Genomic DNA, 22,901 nt, shown 5'->3' with positions numbered 1-22,901 from the left:
ATTATTCACCCGCACAGCACAAAATCGAACTGGTAATTAAACAGAGAAAATACTTCTGTAGAAAAAAATAATTTTCTTATACAATTATTAAATTATTGGTACTTTTAAATAATATTATCTTTATAACTCAGAAATATGTGAAACTGTTGACAATTTTATATTCAGAATTCTAGTTGCAGTTCATTTCACTCACTGCTTTAAAACATTTGTCTCAGTTCGATTGTTAGGATTATCGCAAAAGACGTTCTTGCGTGTCCTGTTTGCGAAAGATGAAAATGAATGAGCAAGAAATGAAAATGAAAATGAATGGGTAAAAATCGAGCTTGCGGTAAGAAAACGCGTTAAGATTTCTCTCCTTCATCACTCTTCTTCTTTCCGGCCTTTTATACTTTCTCCCACCACTCTCTCCTCTTTTAAGTTAGCATTTCTCTTATTACCATTCTTTTATAAACGATTACTTATATATATATATTTATTCCATTTATCTATTCTAATTCACCATCAAAATATATTATATATATATATATATATATATATATATATATATATATTTTTTTTTTATCCGTAAAGTTCAAAATCAATTTTTCTGCATTGTAACAAATGTAATCCGTTTTTAATAAAACGTTCAATTGCATTATATTCTGTGCTTACTTTTTCTTCTCCTCTGTCGATTTTTTTTTCCTTCGGGTTTCTGTTCGCGATGGTCGGCTCGTTAAAAAAATCAAAAGAGGGAAAATAATTACGAGAGTACACAAATCCACCCTCGTAACGCTCGCTAGTCAAAGCTCACGTGACCCAAGGACTTCGCGTCCCTACCCCATTGGTCCACTTTCACGGTAGGTCTCGACACGATTTCGTGCCCGTGGTGCGTAACGAAAGCTCAGGAGAGAACAGAAGGGAGAAGAAGCGGGAAGGAAAGAAAAAAGGAAAACGCAGAATTGAGAGAAAGACGAGGTGCGCTGCTGCAGGATCGATACGCGCAACATGGAGCTCTCTCGATTGCGCAATATTCGCACACGTTGGAACATATTCGCAAAAATTAATTTTTCTCTCAGTCGCATAAACCAATCGCATACAAATATTCGCCCGTCGTTATTATTATGCATTAATGCATATTTTTCAATCAATATTCAGCAAATTACGCATTTTTTTTTAAAGTTAACATTTCTTCAGAAATATAAACGTTTAAATTACAAAATGCAACATAATCATGTACAGATTACGTGCAATGTAGAGTATATTATAACAGCGTAATTATTTTTCTCGACTTAAAGACTTATAGAAAAAATATATATTGGTATCAGAATATTTTGCTTGTGCCAAAAAATCAAACAAAATATTAAACGGCCAAAAAACAATTGAAATATAACACAGACACGTTTGCCGCAGACAAAGCTTCCCGAAATCGACTAAATATCGATGACAACGTATACACGTGTTTATCGCACCACCCGTTACGTCCTCCGTGTCTGTCAACATGGACTTGACGGCACCGTCGACAAGAGTACGGTACAGTGTGAACGAAGCTCTAGGCGTCACAGCTGCTGCCACTATTGTCTCATTGACGCCGCGTTGCATTCGCTGTTCTATGAATAGATCTCGCGGCTAAAGTGTCTTCATCGTAACTCTTCGTCGGGAACTTCGTTAAGGCCCCGACGGCACTCAAATGCGTGCGTGCGGTCGCATCGCGACCGAAGATCCTCATCGAAGAAGGAAACGACTTTCGACCTCGTCTGGATATGCAACTCTTTGCGTAATACTTGGCACAATAACGCGTTGTACTGATGAATGCACGCATACACGGCCTGCGTCAAGGCGAATTTGCGCCGCTCGTTTTCGCTTATCATCTCAGACGAATCGTTTCAAATGAAGGTAAAGTGGGTTATGTAGACAATGTTGCGACGAAGATTATCGTGAATGAAGAAAAGTCATTTTGCTAATTTGATCGGTAAAATAGAAATGTACATTACATCTATATATACTAATTATAAAGAATTATTTATAAAAAAAAATAATTTTGGATAAATCGTGGATAATCACGATTTATAATCAAAAAATATAAAATATATCTCATCTTGCGTATCTAATCTTGCGTTCTGAAGAATCATGAATGTTTATATAATCGCGTCTATTTTCAACGATGTATTTAAAATATTAATTAATATTCTCATTTGTTTCAAAGTTTATCAGATAAATTAGCATTGAATGGTTCAGTTTAAAATAATAACTTTCAACCGCGAGTAGTACATAAATTTATTTTAAAATATTTTTGGCTAAAAATAATAGTAATACTTGTACAGTTAGGACGCTTCTGACATTTTTTTGGAAAAGTATTCGAAAAGTTTGAAAGATTTTACAATTTCTCTCGCCATGTCCAGAGGCTATTTACGGAGAAATTGCTCTTGCCCATTTATGGAATAATATTCGCGGATCTCGCAGAAATATGCATACTTTCCCCAAATATAACGTCATCGCTTTATTTGAGTTGCATTAAACGGAAATGCCGAGAGCATATCGTTTTTATCTTTATCTAAACATGTTGTTACGAAAACCGTGACGGATGCGACTCGCGTGTAGTGCCGCTTGTGCTTCACCGACGAATTATTGCCGAGAGATTCTGTCGTAACTGAGATGTCTGGAAACTCGCTGAAATTTATGGCCGCGCGGCTGTCCTTCAACGTGACAGAAAGTCAAAAATGATCCCTTATTGCTTGAATAACGCTTAAATACATTTCTCATAAAATTTAGAAACAGTTAAATACACTCACCCGAAAAAAAAGCGGTACACTGAAAATGTGGGAAAAATTCATCAAATTTCAACTGACGATAACTTCGTAAATAATAAAGATAGAAAGTTCTATAAAATATGGAAATGAAGCTAAAAATCTCTACTTTAAGAATCAATTTATTTCAATGTTGCAAAATAAATTTATTGAAAATGGCGGATGACAAAGCGCGAGCATGCAAAATTGAAAAATAATGGTTCGAGTTTGCGACGGTGCACGGTATAAACAAAAAATTGTAGCTTATTGGGATCAAAAGCGTACGAAAGTACAGAGTCTCCTCTTTAAAATGCTTTTTTATGCATCTCGATACGATGATTTTTCGCCGAGAGATTCGCATTTGAAGAAAAAGGCAGATTCTTACTTCAAATGCGAATCTCTCAGCGAAAAATCATCGTATCAAGATGCATAAAAAAGCATTTTAAAGAGGAGACTCTGTACTTTCGTACGCTTTTGATCCCAATAAGCTACAATTTTTTGTTTATACCGTGCACCGTCGCAAACTCGAACCATTATTTTTCAATCAATTGTTTTGCATCCGAAGGAGATGTCTGCAGATCTTTTGTGATTTCTCCGCCCTGACTTTTTGTTTATGCTCGACCGCACATTGCGAGAAGAGTGCTTGATTTCTCTTGATCTTTTTCTTTCGAGACGCGTTACTTATTCGTACGACTTCGTCAAAGTAAACAATAATTAATCTTTTCGCATTGAAATTATTGGTCAATTATGGCGACGATAAGTCCTGAAAAAGCTGCTCAAGTTGTAGCGTTAATTGAAGATGGGAGAAGTCGAAGGTACGTTGCTGAGGCACTTGATTTATCAGTGTCAACCGTGCAACGTGCTTATGCTAGGTACTTGGAGACTAATTCTGTCCAAAGAAAACCTGGTTCGGGACGTCCTCGTTGTACGAATGAAAACGATGACCGATTTATTGTTTTAAATTCATTAAGAGACAGACATCGAACGGCTGTTCAAATTCGAAACAATTTAAGAGATGTCCGCGAATGTAATGTATCCGTTGACACTATTCGAAACAGATTAGCGGAACACGGTCTTTTTCCGCGCAGGCCAGCAAATGTACCTTCGCTTATGCGTCGCCATCGCGTAACTCGACTCAATTTTGCTGTCGAGCATGCAGGCTGGACATATGCAGAATGGAGTACCGTTCTTTTTAGCGACGAATCTCGTTTTTGTCTGTATTCTTCAGACGGACGAGAACGAGTATACCGTCGCGTTGGAGAACGATTTGCAGACTGTACTGTAAGTGAGAGGCCTAGAAGTAAGAATCTGCCTTTTTCTTCAAATGCGAATCTCTCGGCGAAAAATCATCGTATCGAGATGCATAAAAAAGCATTTTAAAGAGGAGACTCTGTACTTTCGTACGCTTTTGATCCCAATAAGCTACAATTTTTTGTTTATACCGTGCACCGTCGCAAACTCGAACCATTATTTTTCAATTTTGCATGCTCGCGCTTTGTCATCCGCCATTTTCAATAAATTTATTTTGCAACATTGAAATAAATTGATTCTTAAAGTAGAGATTTTTAGCTTCATTTCCATATTTTATAGAACTTTCTATCTTTATTATTTACGAAGTTATCGTCAGTTGAAATTTGATGAATTTTTCCCACATTTTCAGTGTACCGCTTTTTTTTCGGGTGAGTGTATATATTCTTATTTCATAAAAATATTTTATACATATATATATATAAAGATCTTGTATCTGTAGGTACAAATTGAAAATGGTGTACAATAATCATTATAATACATAATTTATATCATAAATAAAAAATTTAAAAATAATGTAAAGAACATTTCCGTGCTGTAAAAGTAATTGATAAATTAAGATTCGAATGTTCCGGGTCTTATTTTATAACTCCATCTGATTGTGAGATTCAAATAACTTTTCGATGTTGAAAGCTGTTTCAGGTAAATTCTCTTATTCCCTTATTTTTAATTAGTCATACATTCTGCTCATTATTTGGCAACGCGCGTAAAATAGACCGTATTAAATTAAAATCCGTGACCTGACGTTAAGCGTCATAAACGTGTGATAAGGTATTACACGTTATCTCCGCGAGCGCACATATTAAAGCGAGTAAAAAATGAATTTCTCATTAACGTCGCAATTTTCGCTCGAATATCCGATGCACGATAACTTGATGATATTCAGATTTTCCAGACCTTTGAAAATGCTCGCTCCAAGTCTCTTGAAGCTAGGCAAAGAGCGCGACGTACTGTTTGTGAGCGCGATATTTTTGCTGAAAAAGCAGTCGTGTCTCTTCCGTTCTTTGAAATAAAAAATTCAATTTTAAGCGTAACACGGTACACACGAGGGATTGTTTACCTCGTAACACAGGCTACCCGGCCGGCGAATCTCGTTACAGTACGTCAACGTGCGGCGCGTTGCGAAATCATGATTTCCCAGGCTTTTCTGGATGCACCCGCCTTCAACTCGACGGTTCCATTGTGGCATTATCTTCGGGCACTGACCACGTCGAGATTAAAGTTTTAAAGTTCCATAGAGAAGCCCGGAGAAGAAGTCTAGAAAACGCGACGAGAACGCGACGCGCATATGCCCGTTTGTACTTATGCAAGTCAACAAAGGCGTCGACGTTGAGGGACGTAAATGCAGCAATATATTTTTTTATGGTTTCATCATTTTATAACGCGGTATGTTTTATTATATCTAAATCAAATTCATAGAATCATTTATATTAATTTTTTCTCTTTCCTCTATGCATATTCACATGAATCTTTTAATAATTTTAATAACATAGCATTAATTATATTTTATAAAGATTTCTCTATCTCGATTAGAATTGGAACTGCATACAATACAGAGTAGAATATAACTGCATCCATAATTATTGCAGCTATTGTAACTGTATTATTCAATTTAATTTGTACACATGGTTTTCATCAGTAATATGATTTAGCAAGTGATAGTGAGATGGAATATAATGTATCGATCTGTTTGATAAATGTACGTATAGTGATTTGAATCGGGTCATTTCCATCAATATCCTAAACGCAATGAGCAACTGCGAGTAGTCATGCATGCATACTCGTTCGATTTAACTCGCTACCTATAGAAACTTTTAAAGTTAATTTTCCTCGTATCGATCTTACAAGTTCACTGCCCGCTACATCAGAGAACGTAACGAAGAAATCTATGAGAGGCAAACAAGAGCGCCTTGAACGAAATTTTAAAATTACTGGAATACTTTCAAAAAAAATATTTGCTTTTCCAAAATGTACGACGAGAGTTAATAGATTAATAACTTTCTTTAAATTTTTCCTACATGTCGGTCAAGCCGTACAAAATGAGAAAATGCTTCTACGCCACTGGCTTAAGTTCTCGTTACATACCGCTCGCAGAGTTCATGAAAGTTCCATCGGAATGAAAATCGGGGCCGGCCTTCCAACCGCTCGGCTTTTCATCGGTGCGGCATGTCGCGCCGCATTTCCGCTCCGTTCTTCTGCAGCTCTTGTCATCGTCATGCTCGTCGTGCGTCTCTCGCCATTCCCGGATTCGCGAGCGCACACCGCAACTATGGAAACATCGCGCGGTTCGCCAAAGATCTCCGGAGAACTATAAATCGTACAAATAGTCGCTGTTCCGCGCGCTTCAGAATTGATACAGCCGTAAAGTGTCCAAATATAAAATAAATTTTCCTTCAAAACTATTATACAAATGTCTGCATCTTATAATTTTTGAACTATATGAGATGTTCATAAACGTTTGCTAAACTCGAAATCGTTAATATTGCCGAGACATTTTATATTCGTTTTAACATAACAAAAATTTGTTTTTTTTTTTACTTTTAAATTAATATTTCATAATGCGGCATAATTCGTTTTGCATTATTGCCATTAATAAATTATGGTAATTAATGAAAAAATAGCTTGCACAATTCACAAATGCAAATGTTAATCCGGTACAAAGCCGTTGGAAAGTCCAAACACAAAATCCTTCAAAAATAAAACGCGGATGATTTACCCTGATTAAGTTACGCTTGTCCAGCGATGCTTGTTTGTTACTTATCAGACAAAAATGCGCATGAGAGCTGAAATCGAATATCATGCCAAAATATCTGATAGCTGACTACCTCCGTCTTGACTTTGTGGCGCGTCAGCTCTGACATCAGCTGCGGGACCACAATGACTGTTCGTGAAATACGATAAGCCCAACAATTTTTGCTAATGGCTAACTATGCGTCAGACAACAATTCTCACGTTTTGCAGTTATGGGCTTAAATTTTTTTAAATGCACAACATTTTAAACAAAGATTATATATGGATAAAAATTCAGAAATAATTATTCCAAATATAATTTCAGTAATACACGGTAAGGATGTTTAAGAAAATCGAAATCTTTATATAATGATAGGATTGTAAAATACTTGAACATTTTTTGCTTGTCCTTTCTGCATTTTTGCGCAATAAGGAACATCAACGAGTTGTACAACGCGTACGACTAATTACCAGTCCAGCGTGGAAAGACTGCTCGTTAACGAGAATCCGTTTAGGATTCGCGAATGATTCGTGTCCGATCTGGATTTAATCAGAACCGCTCCATCCGTATGGAGTTGATTGTGACCTCGTGTAAATGCTCTCGTAAATTACTTAACCGCTTCATCAAATTGGAATGAGTCTCCTTAAAAGCTTACCATATGTTATCGATTCGCGGTTACGCGAATTTATTCACGTAGACGATTCGCTCGATATTTTCTTTCTAATTCATTTTCAGTTTGATTTAAATAATAGTTTTATTCGAGGATATAAATCGAAACATAGTACAACGCATCATTGAACGCAAATAGCTTCGTAACTTTCTTACCGCAACTAATTCGATGATATGCAGAACTTTCAGACTACCTCTCGTTACAATATAAATTATTGCAACTACTTCTAAATCATCAATCCCATTAAAGAGCTCGTACACTCGCTCGAATATAAGCGTACTTTCCACGATCTGTGTCATAATTCATTTACGGCAACAGGAGTATTGGAAACGTAAACTTCGCCGTATGTGGTCAGGTTAACCGAAAAGCCACAGATACGAGAGCACCAGCGATCGAGGAAATTCGCGAGATTGTATTGTCCGTGAGTATCCTCTCGAAATTTTGTGGCACGCATGTCGAGAAAGGCCAGAGATTCAGGAACGCTGAATAACTTTCGTGCTGAATCGCAGGAATGCGAGGCTCGAGGTTCGTGTAATGAAATCCAACTTTGATTAAATCTAATTGCGAATTACATACTGTACGTAAACTGCGTAGGATTTGGTAAGTACATGAAATTCAAATATTGTTTACACATAAATGACATGAAATTCAATTCTCGTTATTGAATATCTTGTGTATATAAATTAGAGGTAAGGAAGATTGAGCGGAAACAGCATACTGCTTCTGAGATTTCTACAATCATCTGACATATAAAAAAAAAATACTTCAAAATTAGACATAAATTATTATAATTCAAAAATTATTACTTGAAACAGAAAAATCACATTTAATTTTTGAATTACAGTGTGAAAAAAAGAAAATGGTACACATAGTAGACACGAGTCTGCTATGTCACACATGCAATACGAATATCCTCTGCCCGACAGCAGCTCCGCTGTTTCAGCGCGTGAGAAAATCAACGGAGTGACCTCGAACAATCAGTACAATACGCCGTCCTTATTCAGCAATTACCGGCTACAACTAGCGAATCGACCGTTCTTTGTTCCGCTCTGGTGCGATCGCACGGTTGTTGTTGCAACAACAGCGATTTAACGCCGACGAATAAAGTTATCCATAGGCGAAGAAATCAGTCGTTAAAAGTCCGTTCGGCAAGCCAGCCTTGCGAGCACGGTACAAGCGGCAAAGGCAATTCCACGAAGGAAATCCATCGGTCGGCGCATATATGTGTGCATGCATGCGTGTCCGATACTGTATCGATTTCGCCGATGATCGATACCGATATACTGATATCGAAACTCTACCTACCGCGCACGTTCGCTGCTCAATTTTTCATGGCGATACTTGTCGATGCTAATGGATGGATAATCCATCCGCCTTTTTTTCCGCTTGCGCCGTTTCATCATGCACGTTTAATCGTCGCTCGCATAGGTACGTCGTCGAATAAGAATAATATCGCATCGTAATCATAAAATTTGCCGGGTACGAGAGAAAAGGGGAAGAAGGAGAAAGAGAGAACGCGCACGCAGAGTTAGCTCCGCAAAATAGCGTATCGCGTAGAAAGGCAATAACGTGAAAGAGAATATCATTTATTGATCGTAATGGCTCGCGTAATAGAGCGTATGTCTAAATGCGATAACGAGTCGCTTCGAAGCATCAGCGTAATGCAGACAATTGTACGAGTTTCAATTGTAATTTTTTTTATCGTATATCTCTTTTAATAGCGATAATCATTGCTTTAAAAATTAGCGCTTACATTTCATCATACAAGCTTTCTCTAAAGCGCTTTTCAAAAACGCCGTTTCTCATGGCGCTTACATTTCCATTTCGCATTGTCCACGTTGTTGATTAACAATCAACTTATAGTTTGTATTAAAACATGACTAACAATAAGAAATATCTAAAAAGAATTTTATGCAACGTTTCGGGGAAAAACCACACTGCCTTTTATATCGATAACGATTTTATCAAGGCTTTACGTCGACGCATTTTTTTATCTGAAAAACACGAAGCTATAGTTCGGTATTTACGCATTAATAAACGTGAAATTTATATTGAAATTTTACTGTATAACGTGCACATAAAGGTGTCATCACTGTTTTATAATGCACCATTTTCATGCACGCTAGCCTTTCAATGCGTACGAAAGCGACACATTGAAGCTGCGCGCATTTCTAACATTTAATGCGACACAAAATATACAATACAATACGTAAGGTGGAAAGACAGTAATTTCACACTAAGCTAAGTACTTGGGCACCGACGCGCGCGTGATTACGCGCCCGTTAGGCGCCCGTTATTATTATTGTTATTATTATTATTACTCCACACTCCCACGCGTCCCGAATTCTCGCGGTTGGATATACTACGTAGGAGAAATGGTCCCTACCACGAAATTGCTTTCTGCCGTTTGATCATAATCCAATCGTTCCACCATGGTCCAAACCGACTAATGGGTCGTGGAACCCCGGCCTCCCGACTGTAAAATTTATGAACGTTTGCATCTCGGCGCGCGTTAGAGAGGCCGCCGTTAGGAATGCCCATCGAGGTCTGCGACTGTTAAATTAATGCAACCCGCGCCGGTTAAATGATACGAAGTATACGCCACGGCGATAGACGACGAGGGAAGAAGCGCGGCATTACTATGTCTACGTATAACGGCAAGTTTAAAGACGTGCAGACTCGATGCTCGCTGCGGCGGTCAAGCGGTAAATATTTCTTTTTCTACGGAGATGACACGTTTCTTCTAATTATCTATATTTTATTGCTCAAGATAGTACGAAATCTGAAAATCGCGAGAATATCGAAGTTTGGTAATGTTCAGAATCAATTAAAATAATTGCATAGGATATCTTGCAATTTGCATTAAAATGAATAAAACTGAAATAAAAACTTATTTAATTGGAAATATTTATCGCTGTTCCTCTTTCAATATTATGTAAGATCATTAAATATATGTTTTGTTTGCAAAAAAGTATAACAAGAAAAAAATTAATTAAACGAGCATTGAACAGCAATATAAAAAATAAATGGAGAAATTATATAAAATTTTTAGTATACTAGAATATAACATTTCACGCGTGCAATTTAGTCTTAAAAATGTCAAATATAATATAAAAAAAAATACGATTAAAATAAAACATTCTGGACCATTTCCTTCCTTAAAATATAAGATTTCAATGCATCGTAGTACAGAAAATGTAAAAAGAATACTGAGAAAAACAAGAATGCTTGAATTTCAGTAACTTTGCTATAATAATTCTAAAATTACTGCAAGAAAAGAACATAAAGAATGTGCTGTCATTTCTGGAAGTGTATTTACCAGCCGTTATTCTATCTCACGTGTAAAACTCATTATCTTTACGTAGAAGGCCTCTCGTTCACGCGGCTTTTTAATCCTAAAATAGCCGACGAATTTGATACCAAGGTCCGCGCGCAAAAATACGGGTTACGTAACGATCGTAAAATTTTGCATGGATTAGAGACGCTTCAGTTAACGATATGCTCTCGCTTCAGTCGTCGCGGCCGATTCAAACAACGTACACCTGCACCGAAAGAAAAGCATCGAATTGATCAGGTCGAAATGTTTATTAATTACACAAGTTCAAAAGAAAATTAATAAAAAAATTTTTCTTTTTTAAAAGCAAAAAAAAATGGAAAAGTTAAAAATTAAAAACTTGTGAAAATAAAATGTGAGATAAAATAGATACTTAAAACATAATTTTAAATGTTTCATAAAAATATAAAAATGTTGACTACGACTTTAAATAATTTATATTTATATGATTACAATGTGAATTTTTTTTTTAGTAAGTCACATTTAATTTTGAAATAAAAAATATAATTGATCTAATATTTTCTCAAATAATAAAAAATTAAAAATGTATGTTTAATTATATAATATATAAAACGTATTCTTTAAATCAAATACTAGATGATAAAGAATCCAAACATTCGGTATTGATGGAGTATTATACAAATTTAGTAATAAAATCTGTTTCGTAAGACTATCCGCGTCTTATGGCTGCATGTATCACATCTACATATGCTCACTCGTGTATAGAATAGTAGTAAAATCGATCGTGAAAACCTTTCGAGAGCCGAAGTGAATATCGGACACATGACGAGATACCACCGAGAGCGAGTGTCTTAATTTATGATATGTCGCGTTTATGACTGCTAAAGAGTCAAAAGCAGTAAAATAAAAATAAAAAAGCAGTAGTTTCCTATTTTCTATAAAATGGGAAGAAAATATGAGTGTCGTCGATCGACGAGTAAATTATTTGATAGAATAAATTATTGAATAATATTAAAATCTAATTATAATTTATTAATTATAATTTAATATACAATAGAGGGTATAAATAAAAAAAAAATGGTTATAATTAATTATATAATTGCACAGGATAATTTATCATTAAATTGCTCCGCTCAAAGTTTAATATTTTATGTCCAAAATGAATAAAGACTTGGACTCACCGGATAGCCGCATTTGTCTGTCTAGTTTCAAGTTCTACTCGAACAGTATGTTATATACGTTCAATGTAAACAAAGGTTTAGAGTTAGAGAACCACGTTTAGCGCTAAATGTATAGTGAGAATTTGCCTTTGTCTGTTCGGCGTGATAATGCACCACGCCGAGAACCTTCTGTTCGGGAACTTTCCCCGTTGTTTAATGCGTCGCGTAGAAATACGCGTGTCGCAACTTCTTATTGTTAAGTGTTTTCCACTTAGTCGTCAAAAGACCATTTTCATTGTATGGCGAAGTTATAATTAACATAAAGGTGTTCCCTGTTTCAAGGATAATCGCGTACATATTGTACGTAGCGACGCGTACAATTTCATTCTTTCGGCATTGTGAAAGGAATGTGAGAATTTCTCAAGAAAATCCACCAAAGAATCTGTTCCTGTATCACCCCAATCAGCAAGAATTACTTCAAGAATAACATTGTACTATTTTGCAGATTTTCGTTCAAAATATTTAAATGCTGAGAATAGTTCGCGGGACTGAGAGAGTCAACGTCACGTCGCAATGACGCGTGGTCCAACGCAAGGCCACCGAGAGACTCAGCATCCGTTCTCCGAACTTGCCGTGGATATAGAGCTATTTTCTAACACGCGTGGGCGATATTTTATTCGCTCGCGTATACGCGTACCGTGGCGGATACCGCAGATGGAAATCGCGTCAGTAGTCACACCGGCCATTTCTCTCTTCTCCATGATCAAACATGTACGCGGAGAAGAGATATGTGTGCGAGAAGTCGCGGTGATGTAATACAACGAGTCCCATGCATAACCACATAAATCTATTTCCCGCCCTCATCCTCGCACTCGTCGTTCTTTCTCTTCTCGAATCTACACACACCGACGAGTAAATACGTCGGTTAGACTGTCGTGCCACCTAACTCGGCCTGAGGTGACGCCGAAGAATTTGCATTTTTATTGGGACCTTACATCCTGCGGGAAAGACGCGGAGATATTGCTCGTTGCTCGTGACATGCTCTATCAAAATCCACTCTCGCGCCGCATATACGTCGTCGCACCTGGCCGTAAAAATTGCGACGATTTGTGCGAGACTGCTCTCTCTCTCTGTCTCTCTCTCTCTCTCTCTCTCCTTTTCTATCTGGTATTAACTGCTAGAACTCCTGATGCTACCACAGAAAGACGGAGATAATTCTATTCCATCAGCAATTCTCCATTCGCAGAATTTTATGTGTAAAACGAACGTAATATAAAATGTGCCATTAGAACTACCGGGAAATGCTTGCATAAAAATCAGTAGAAATTAAATTTCATTGTATCCCAACTTTTATGCCGTTATTTTGGCATAATAAAAAAATTTAGATTTTAAACACCATAGAAATTTATTACAGATACTTTTTAATCGTGTTTTCATAAATCTTCTTGTTTCTACGAATAAAAGAAATATAAATTTTATATGAGCATTGCGCTCAACAGTTCAAATAATTTTATTATATGTATGAGTTTTATTTTTTCTTACATTCACCAATAATTTAAACATGTATAATTATCAAATTACAGTGAAAACTATTGTTTGGTTTGTCTAGTCAATTGGATCAAATAAATCATATCCAAGTTATTTTAAATTTCAGGGAAAATCATTAACGAGTTATTCTTCGAAAATTTATTATGCATATAAATTTATGTGAAAAAAAAAACAATATGTCGGTCACAAATTAGACCGCGAAATCTTCCCCTCGCCACCCGTCTTGCCCATAAAACTTCGCAATTAATGTCCCCGCGTGGCGCATCGATTTACCGTTTACAGCGCTGTTCGACGGCACACGTTTGATTTACAGCGTTACGAATTTCCGCTCTGACCATCGCACGTGAAGGCGCTGATATATGTACACGCTATAGATTTACTTGTTAGACTGGACTTCACTGCGCTTCGGAGTTGCGGACGCTCTTGAGATTCCTCGCGATAATGACTCATACATACATCACGCTACGTTAGTCTAATCAATGATATCGTCTCGACGCTGTAATCGAATCTTCTTTTTTTTTTCTTTTTTTTTTTTTTTTGCAAAATTGCATTAATTCTAAATTCGATAAAATAAAGTATAAAAGTGAGAATAAAGGTAATAAGTGAAATTTATTAACCATAAATAAAAATTATTAGCTTTATTCGTGCAATTTTTCTACTTTATTTATAAATCATTTACAAATTATTTATAATAATAACAACAAATTAGAACAATTATGCACAAATAATCGCGGGACAAATGTAGCTCACGCGTGACGGAATATTGCACATTACAATCGGCTATATTATTCCAGATCAAACATAGTCATATAGACAGCCAGGGAACAGCGATTTGGCGCGCGGAGTATTATCCGCGTAAATTGCATTAAATACGATTTGATAACTTTGTATCGCGTCAACCTAAAGATACATATTGCAGCACCCCTTTCAAAATGCACATCGCGCGTATTAATATTCGCCAGCGTGTACGGCCGATGCGCGCGTAACGGCGCCGCGAAAATTTTCCACCAGACGGCGAATGCAGCCCCGGCCAAAATTGTCCCGCGTTTGCAGCTACCCCATGGTCAACTGGCAACAGTTGACCAACTTTCCGCGGCCATTCTACGCCGCGACAAAAGCTCGCCGCGTCAGCAACAGAAGCGCGTCGACTTTTCGAGCGTGGAAAACATTCGCGGGCTAATCTGCCGGCGCAGTGCGTTCAGCAGTCCTGAAAATTATTCATGCTCCGGACTCGGCAAACACGATGTAAAACGGTTCTGGATGATGAATTATTAACGCTGTCGCGATTCCGACGTGACGTGGAACGTGACGACCAACAGATATGAGACGTTTATTGTGAAAGCGACGCGAGTAAAGTACTGAAAATCTTGTTAAAATGGAAGCGCACTAATTTGCATCCGCGACGTAATTGGTTCTTTAAAAATACAGGCCCTCCTCGCACGTTATTCGCGAAACGTACGTAAGATGTGTACCCGTTGAAATCTCGCAAAATATCTAAAACGAGAGTCTTCAGTGACTTATAATTAATAGCAATCAAAATTAATAACAATCTATTCGGTCGGGGAATCGACGAAGGAGTATGATCGCGCCGTCCGTTAAGGCGCGATCGAAGTGTCATTAAGCGTTCAATTAAAAGAGAGATAATTGCCGGCGATGCACTGGCAAAGAATTCCCAAGTCGGGAGGATTCTCCGAAATGGACTTTCTCTCCTCGCGCTCCACCGGGTACCTATGTTGATCTCCTTTCAATGCGGCGCGCTTAATTGAATTTCGCTTGTCCAATCAGACATTCAAATTTGAAATCGCTCTCTTCCTCTCTCGGCCGAAGCGCCGACCGGCGTGCGCTACGGTCAGTAACTCTTTCCATCCCGTGACGGTTTGATTTTAATTGAATGCCGGCAGTCGCACAAAATATCGCTCGACGGGACGACGACACCGCGGCGCAGCTATCGATTTTCCCCCGATTAATTCCTAAAAGTGGCACCTGCCTCCGCGTGCGGCGGCGGCGGCGGCGGCGGCGGCGGTGTTTGTCGCCCTCCTCGCGATGAGGAGGAAATAGTTTAGGCCACTATTGCTCATTCATTTCCAAATCAAAGGGACCAAGTTAAATGAGAATCGAATGTGTTTCCCGGGAAAGTTTCAGACGAGTTAGCCACGCTTCGCTAAAAGGTCGCTTAATTGAAAGCCCGCGGAGACTGTCGTGACGTTAGAAGTAATCCGTACACGCAACTTTCCTAAAACTTTTCAGCTCGGCGAAAAATTCTTCATCACGTAACACCCGATCTCGTCACGAGAGCAATCGATTAGCCCGGGCGCGCGTCACTGTTATTACAAAAATTGAGCCATACGAGATATTTGGGGAATAGAGAAAGAGAGAGAGAGAGAGAGAGAGAGAGAGAGAGAGAGAGAGAGAGAGAGAAAGCAAGACACACACATCCGCGCGCGAATTATAAAGTAATAAAGTCGCGAAAATCCATATAAGGCAAGTCTCGGCGTAATGGAAGCGAGCTTTCGTAGCGCGGAATTCGAGGAAGTGAAACTTCGTAAAGCTTTCCCCATAATCCGCCGATCTCGCCTGACACGAACCATGGGAATCTTCCAATGAGGCTAATTTCCCCGAGGAAATTCCCGGGGATTGGGAAAATCAGTGGCTCAATCGATTCGGCGCACTTCACTGGAGAGAAATTATTCATCCTCGATAAAGAGAGTAGTCACCTAGCACGGCCTGGGGTAGACGGCACCTGTGGAATGAAAACCGTAGATTTGCCTCGCGCGCGTTCGCGCTTTACAATGCAAAAGATCAGACCACCCTTTAAGCACAGCCCGTAAATGTTGGTTATGTAACGGCACGAGAATACATTCCGTCTTACGAAATCGTGCTCGACATGGTTAACGCATTATTGTATCCCATTAACCCAGATGTAATCTCAAAACATTCCTACACACACACACACACACACATATATATATATAGAATATTTTTAAAATCATTAAATTAAAATTGAATATACATATAATCTATATAAATGTTACATCAATGATGTAATATCAATTATTATCATATAAATTATAATCGATAACTTCATACAATAATAAAAGTGTTAGAATTATTGCAAAAAAACATTACCGACGCTAGCTGAATAGCTGAACAGATAGTTAACTAAAATTTTTATTATTTTTCCCGTGTTGGGAAAAATATAACATTAATATTTTGTTTCTTTAATAGAAAAAGTGTAAAAATAATAATAATTCACAAACAAAATTCTTTTAAATTATTTTCTGTTAGTATAGAGAATACAGAATTTATTCGTATTAAAATAAAAAAACTGGTAAAATTAAAAGATATTTTGTAAATGTTTACACGATAGATTTTAATATATAGGTTAATATGCACCGGAGGGCAATCTCATTTATGCGAAGTAGCAATCGCGGTCAGCTAGCATTGCGACGAGATAAGCGCACTTGTAAACCGCAACTTGTTTGCTCGACTACTTAGCAAAGAAAATTAAAAGGCGCTCTCGCCAGCAGCCAAGCTGGAAGTAAGAGCACTTTGGCCTTTGTCGAGCGCTCGGTCCATATTTTGAGAAGAACCTTAAACTCGCTTCGTCTCGCTCTCCTTCGCCCCTCGCGATGGAAAAGAAATATCGTTGCGCCTGCCCGAAAAAGCAATTTCTCTCTCCGCCTTTGTCGAGGCGCTCCTTAAATGAGAGGCTTACGTTTCCTCGACGGAAGCCAACGGCGCGCTCGGCAAATTGCAATTTGCTTATTCGAGGTGAGATCGATCCGTGTACAACATTCGTGACGACAAAGCGATTCCGGCAGCGATCAGGTATCACCTGACAGCGTTCCGCGACCTTTTATCCGTAATTACGTTCATTAGCGCGTTTCTCGGCCGATAATGAGCCGGAGTAAATACGGCAAACCATAGAAACGCGGTCGGCATTAGTTACCTACGGTTTAGCGTGGTCTCGACCAATAAGCCGCGTCCTCGTGCTATCGACTGCTTGCTCATTGCACCATCAAGATAGTCAGCTCGTTTCAGATGTTACGACCTATTCTTAATTTGTCTAATTATCACCTCGTTACGCGACACGCGAAATAAGAACGTTCTCTCATCGAGTTCAATAACCAAGTGTACTGCAAAATTGCAGATACACAAGATGTTCCATTGCTATCGAATAAACTCTTGATAATGGGTTCTTTGATGAAATTAAAAGCTATTTCATCAGTGGAAATTCAATGAAAAGTCATTATTGACTAGGACATTTTAATTGCCAATATTAGCATAATTTGCAACATTTCTTTTAGTAATTAATCAACCCTTTAGTAATTAAACCTTAAATTAAATTTATATCAAAATCTATTACAAAAAAGAAGATCTGTCACTCGTTAATAGTAAGTAAATGTGATTAAAAAATAAATTGCATTTTAATATTTGAAAATCTTTTTAATCGCTAAGAAACACTCATATTTATATCGCAACACTCATATTTCATGCGCAATTTTATTCAATTTCTTTCGATTGTCGTTATATGTATGCGATAGTTATATATTTATATTGCTTTTTTATAATGCATCCTAGAAAACGACTGCGTTGACAAACGATTCACGAGATCCACAAACATCTAGATTTAAACGTAAAAGCAATAAAACAACGACGGATTCTCGGGCAATAGCAACGTCGTCGATTCCGATTTAAATTTTTATCGTCCCTTTCACTTTCAATCGGTCCTATCGGCTTCTCTCTCGGCACATTCGATCGATACTCTCACCGGGACTTCTTCTCCCCCGAAGTTCGCGCGAGTATGGCGTAGGCGCAGTTAAGATTTATACAGACCGTCTGGTTATAAGGGCAAATTTGCATGATAAAGTATTCTCCGTAGCAGCAGTGCTCAGCGGAAAAATGGATTGATTGGTGAAGCGCGACCATTCAAATCTCGTTCGGAAACTCTATTTACTATGTATTTTTACCACTGCAGCGCAAGTCAATATACAAATCTACAATGTGCAATTTCCATCTATCCGGCTGCATTGAAATTGCCGATTCGAAAATAGCCGCATTACTTTTGTAATCGTTGTTGAAAAAAGATGTTACTTTGTGACTACGCGATAAATGTTCAAATAGAAGAAGTGTAAAACTAGCGCTTCTAATTACATTCGTGCTCGACGCAATATTTATCAAAAAATCCTCCTGCATGTATAAATGCGCGTCAAATATTATCACGAACAAATATTTTGCTGAATATATTTTCTCATTCTTCCTCCACTTATTCCACAAATATTCCGTAAAAAGTAGCGAGAGAAAAAAAAAGCGATATACCCATCCCTAAACAAAATCTTGCATAATTCCGCGACGCTTTTATCCTGGCGAATAAAATTCCGCCCATGCACGAATCCTTCCACGAACAGATAGTCGTGCGCGCAACGGAGTGGCCCGTCCTTTCAGGGCGTGATCGGATCCGGATTTAAATTGTAAATCCGGCGAAACGTAACAGGTCCTGCGGGACAGGACTGCGGATGAGTATGTGCGCCTCGCCTTGAGGATGCAACAGGCTCCGAAAGTGCACCGATAAACCCGCGCCGATAAACCCCATTGCCGTCTTTCTCGCGAGTTCAGTTTGTGTCACGCACGCCACTTTCGAACGCACATACACGCCACCGGCAATAACCAAAAGGAAGATTTGCAACATTGTCCATAAAGGGCAGAACAACGTCGCACTGCCCGCCCAAGGAGGTAATCGACCGGTCTGGACGTTTCCTATATACGTATATGCATCAGGACGAAACACCACTGTTCTTCGATCCCGTTTTATCTTCAGTCAACGTTAAACGGAGAAATGTTTTGTTTCTAAGGAATGTTACGTCAGCAGCCGCTCATTACGTTTATTATTATTATTATTATTATTGTTGGCATGTTTTCTGTTCATTCAGTATAAATGATATACTTTTATATTTTTTACGAAAGAGAAATAATTAAACATTTTCTGTAATTTATGCCGTAAATGTCATTTGTAGTGCATTTGCCCAATGTTGGCTCGTCGATGTGTACGCTGTCATATTATTCTTTGCCGTAGCTGCGAAAAACTGGTTTGGGAACGCTGTGCTTTATGAGGACTCACATTTCCTGCTTTACTGCGAAGCGTTATTATCCTTTAAGCTCGCGTCTTTATACTACATTTCATTGCGTCTGGCGTCTCTGTGCTCGATTGAGCAAAGAACGTCGTTAACTTTTTCCGCGTCGAATAGTATCCGCGAGCACTTTGTCAAATCCTCTTTCATACAAGGCAACTTTAATAATTTTTACTTCGCAGTATCTATGTAGACATTATACCTACGGAGAATATTTTGAGATATTATTTGTCTGCCTCTCTTTTAATACTAATTTCTTTGTTAATTAATTAAAATGTTCATTCAAACAAGATGTGCCAGCAAAAAATAAAATAAAATACTTGGAATTCTATAAACAGCTTATAATTCGATTCATTTCATCAATATTAAAACAGTGATTATTAAAATTATTTTTTGAATTACTTTTAGTATTAGCGATAGGTATCTAATAACCTTATATATTTTTTTAATTTTGATCCAATTTCATGTTTGAACTTCGCAATAAAGCAGCGTAAAAACTTTGACATTATCGGAGATATTAAGTTTCTCACTTATATAATAGATAAATGCGTTCCTGCGAGAAACCATAGATCGATTTTACTACGCCTCGCTTCAGACTGGTTCTGTTGAAGATCATCGTCAAACACTTGTCCGATCTTTAAAAGCCCGAGCGCTCTCGAAACAACATCTTAAAGCCGAATGACGTTAAAAATGCCACTACCAACATGCACGGAATCTGCGCGTCGAGAAAGGATTTCAATCTTCAATAGTGGATGATAAAAACGTAATTCTCGATATTCGACAAGCAATATTACACTAATCTTTCTGTAGAACGTTATACTTGTACGTAACTAGTTATACTTGTTTCACAATGTTTCACGATGTGCCACAAACGTGCAATAAACACGGTAATATTATCGTATCGGATTTCAATTAATGCGCTTTATTGTCGAACATTTATTATTTCATTAATCGCCTATAACCTTACGCACCATAAAACATGCGTCGATGCTTTGTCATTAGTATATCTTATTTTCTCGAATTACACGCTGTGTATCCGTTGTGACATAAGCTTAACGTAATAACAATACGATCGATAAGGTATAAAATAGTCGTATCCTTGATTCGATGAACCTGGCTTACCGCCATGAGCGTAATCCCCGATTATTCGCTATAAAACAATACAAAAGCCATATTACTCCGATTATAACAGCAATTAACAGTTATTAACATAGACGCCCTGTTTAATGTATTTGGCGTCGCGTTTGAAAACACGGGGTTTAATGAGAAGTCAATATTCGAGTCGCGCGGTGCATCGAGCAATATTGAGCAACCCAAAATTTAATTTTGTTAATAGTAGGTGCAAGCCCTCGCTATTACAGAATACATAATTGGTGTCTCTGTCAACTATTATCCTTTAATAGCAGATACTATCAAAATAATTGAAATTAATTGTATTTCATAAATGGCTTCTGATTGGAAAGAAATCAATTAAAATTAACAGCAAACTATAAAAAAAAATGTTTTCTGATTTAGTAAACCACGTTTCATATACTCAGTTTAAAAATTCCCGCTGAATGCGACTTATCCGGATTCGCAGAGGCACCAAAGTTGCTCGGCATAAAATCAACCGATATTTTCTAGGAGAAAAACTACTCTCGTGCGGGTTATCGTTGGCGGGGAAAAAAGCGAGTTGGGAATAAGATCTCACAACGTCGCTTTGTTCCCGCCTCTTGAGTATGAGCAAAACAATACCGGTAGTGTGTTCGATGCAAAAGTTCTACGATTTCTGCTTCTGCTCGGCGTCCCGACCCTTCACTGAAACCCTCTTTCACTCAAGCGACTTCGCTAACGAAAAACAGAAACTCGTGGAACTCCCGCGACGGCCGCGCGCGTGCGAGACAGGCGCGGCGAACGCATGCGTGTGTCGTGTGTGGGAAATGAATGAAGTCATTCTAACGACCAGTCTGCCAGACGCAGACGGTATTGGAAGTAAAAGAAGAGTCCCGATAACTCGATATACCTCTGCAAAAGCGAAGAAGGAACCACGACAGCGGATATTAAAAGGGCATGCTACGGCACGGAAGTGGCGATTAAAACTGCGAATTACATTACCGTTCGCAGTGAGATAACCAACGTTGCACATGTTGCCGTACGTGATAAAAGCAGGCGCGATTCTAATATTCCGAGATAATAATGTAGCTGCTCGCGTAGCTGCTGCGATTCGACCAGCCGAAACGAACAAATGCTCGATGATGTGAAGGGAATATCCAATGGGAGTACTTAGCGTTACGAATAGTGCGTTAAATTTGCAGCGCTACACGACCACCACCGGCTGCAAAAGCATACGTGCACATTGTATAAGCGCGCGATCGTTTGATACCTTTTGTAATTGGACGCGGAATCGCGAGCGCGACGAACGGCCGATTATTAATCGCGGAGCGACGGAACAGTTTCGCGCGCGTGTTCCGGCGAATCGTGAGAACAATCGCGGCTTGTTAACGCAACCGACATGGCGATAATGAAGTATTATAATGACACTCCATGTACACGAACGCTAACAAAAAGTCCCTCCCCCTGCAAGCATCCTCGCATTCGCAATGCGCGACGATGATCTCCGTCCAATATTTTGAAGCAAGTATGGCAACGTAATTATATTGCACATAGTAATTAACGCTTTCTAAATAATAAATCGTATGATAGAGATGGAGGAAGATAATTTACTTAGTCAAAGTTAGTGCCAAGCAATCTTAAACCTAACCCTAGTCCCTAAACGAGGAAATATGGCAGGATAACAAGTTGTAAGTGCCTATACACTATTATGTTAGTGCACGACATATTGCAACTAAATTATGCACTAAGGAGGCAAGCGCCCATTTTACATTCAATAAACATGACATGCTATTTTGCGTAACATTTAATCCCGATGCGAATATAAGAGTTGGAACTTTTTTAAATAATTATTTCCAAAGCGTTTCAGAATCGAGTCTCGCCTCTTATATCATTTGATTTTCAGCTAACAATAAGTGTATTTTCGTCTGAGACGTGCTTTGCTATCTACATAGCCAGTTTACGAAGGACTATTCTATTAATTGACGGTCATTTGACAGTACGGAGCAGTGATAAAGGTAGTTACGCAATGACGACGACAGCAGACGGGATAATCATGACAGCGATAACGATGACATGGGAATACGATGATCAAGTATTATAATTACAAGGCGGCCATCGGGGGGCTTTTAGAACGGAGAATCAAGTAGCCGTGATTACGAACCGTAGGGACGGTAGATGATAAGGGAAATCGGGCGAATCGTATCGCA

General features: G+C 38.3%; 1 long non-coding RNA gene across 2 annotated transcripts in view; it reads right to left on the bottom strand.

Annotated features, from left to right (window-relative positions):
• The window catches only part of LOC136997244 (uncharacterized), a 240,932-nt gene that overhangs the window by 75,994 nt on the left and 142,037 nt on the right, over positions 1-22,901 (bottom strand). The gene's annotated exons all lie outside the window — the stretch shown is intronic.

Source organism: Linepithema humile, chromosome 1, assembly GCF_040581485.1.
Source record: "Linepithema humile isolate Giens D197 chromosome 1, Lhum_UNIL_v1.0, whole genome shotgun sequence".
NCBI lineage: Eukaryota > Metazoa > Arthropoda > Insecta > Hymenoptera > Formicidae > Linepithema > Linepithema humile.
This window is presented reverse-complemented; position numbering and strand designations above follow the sequence as displayed.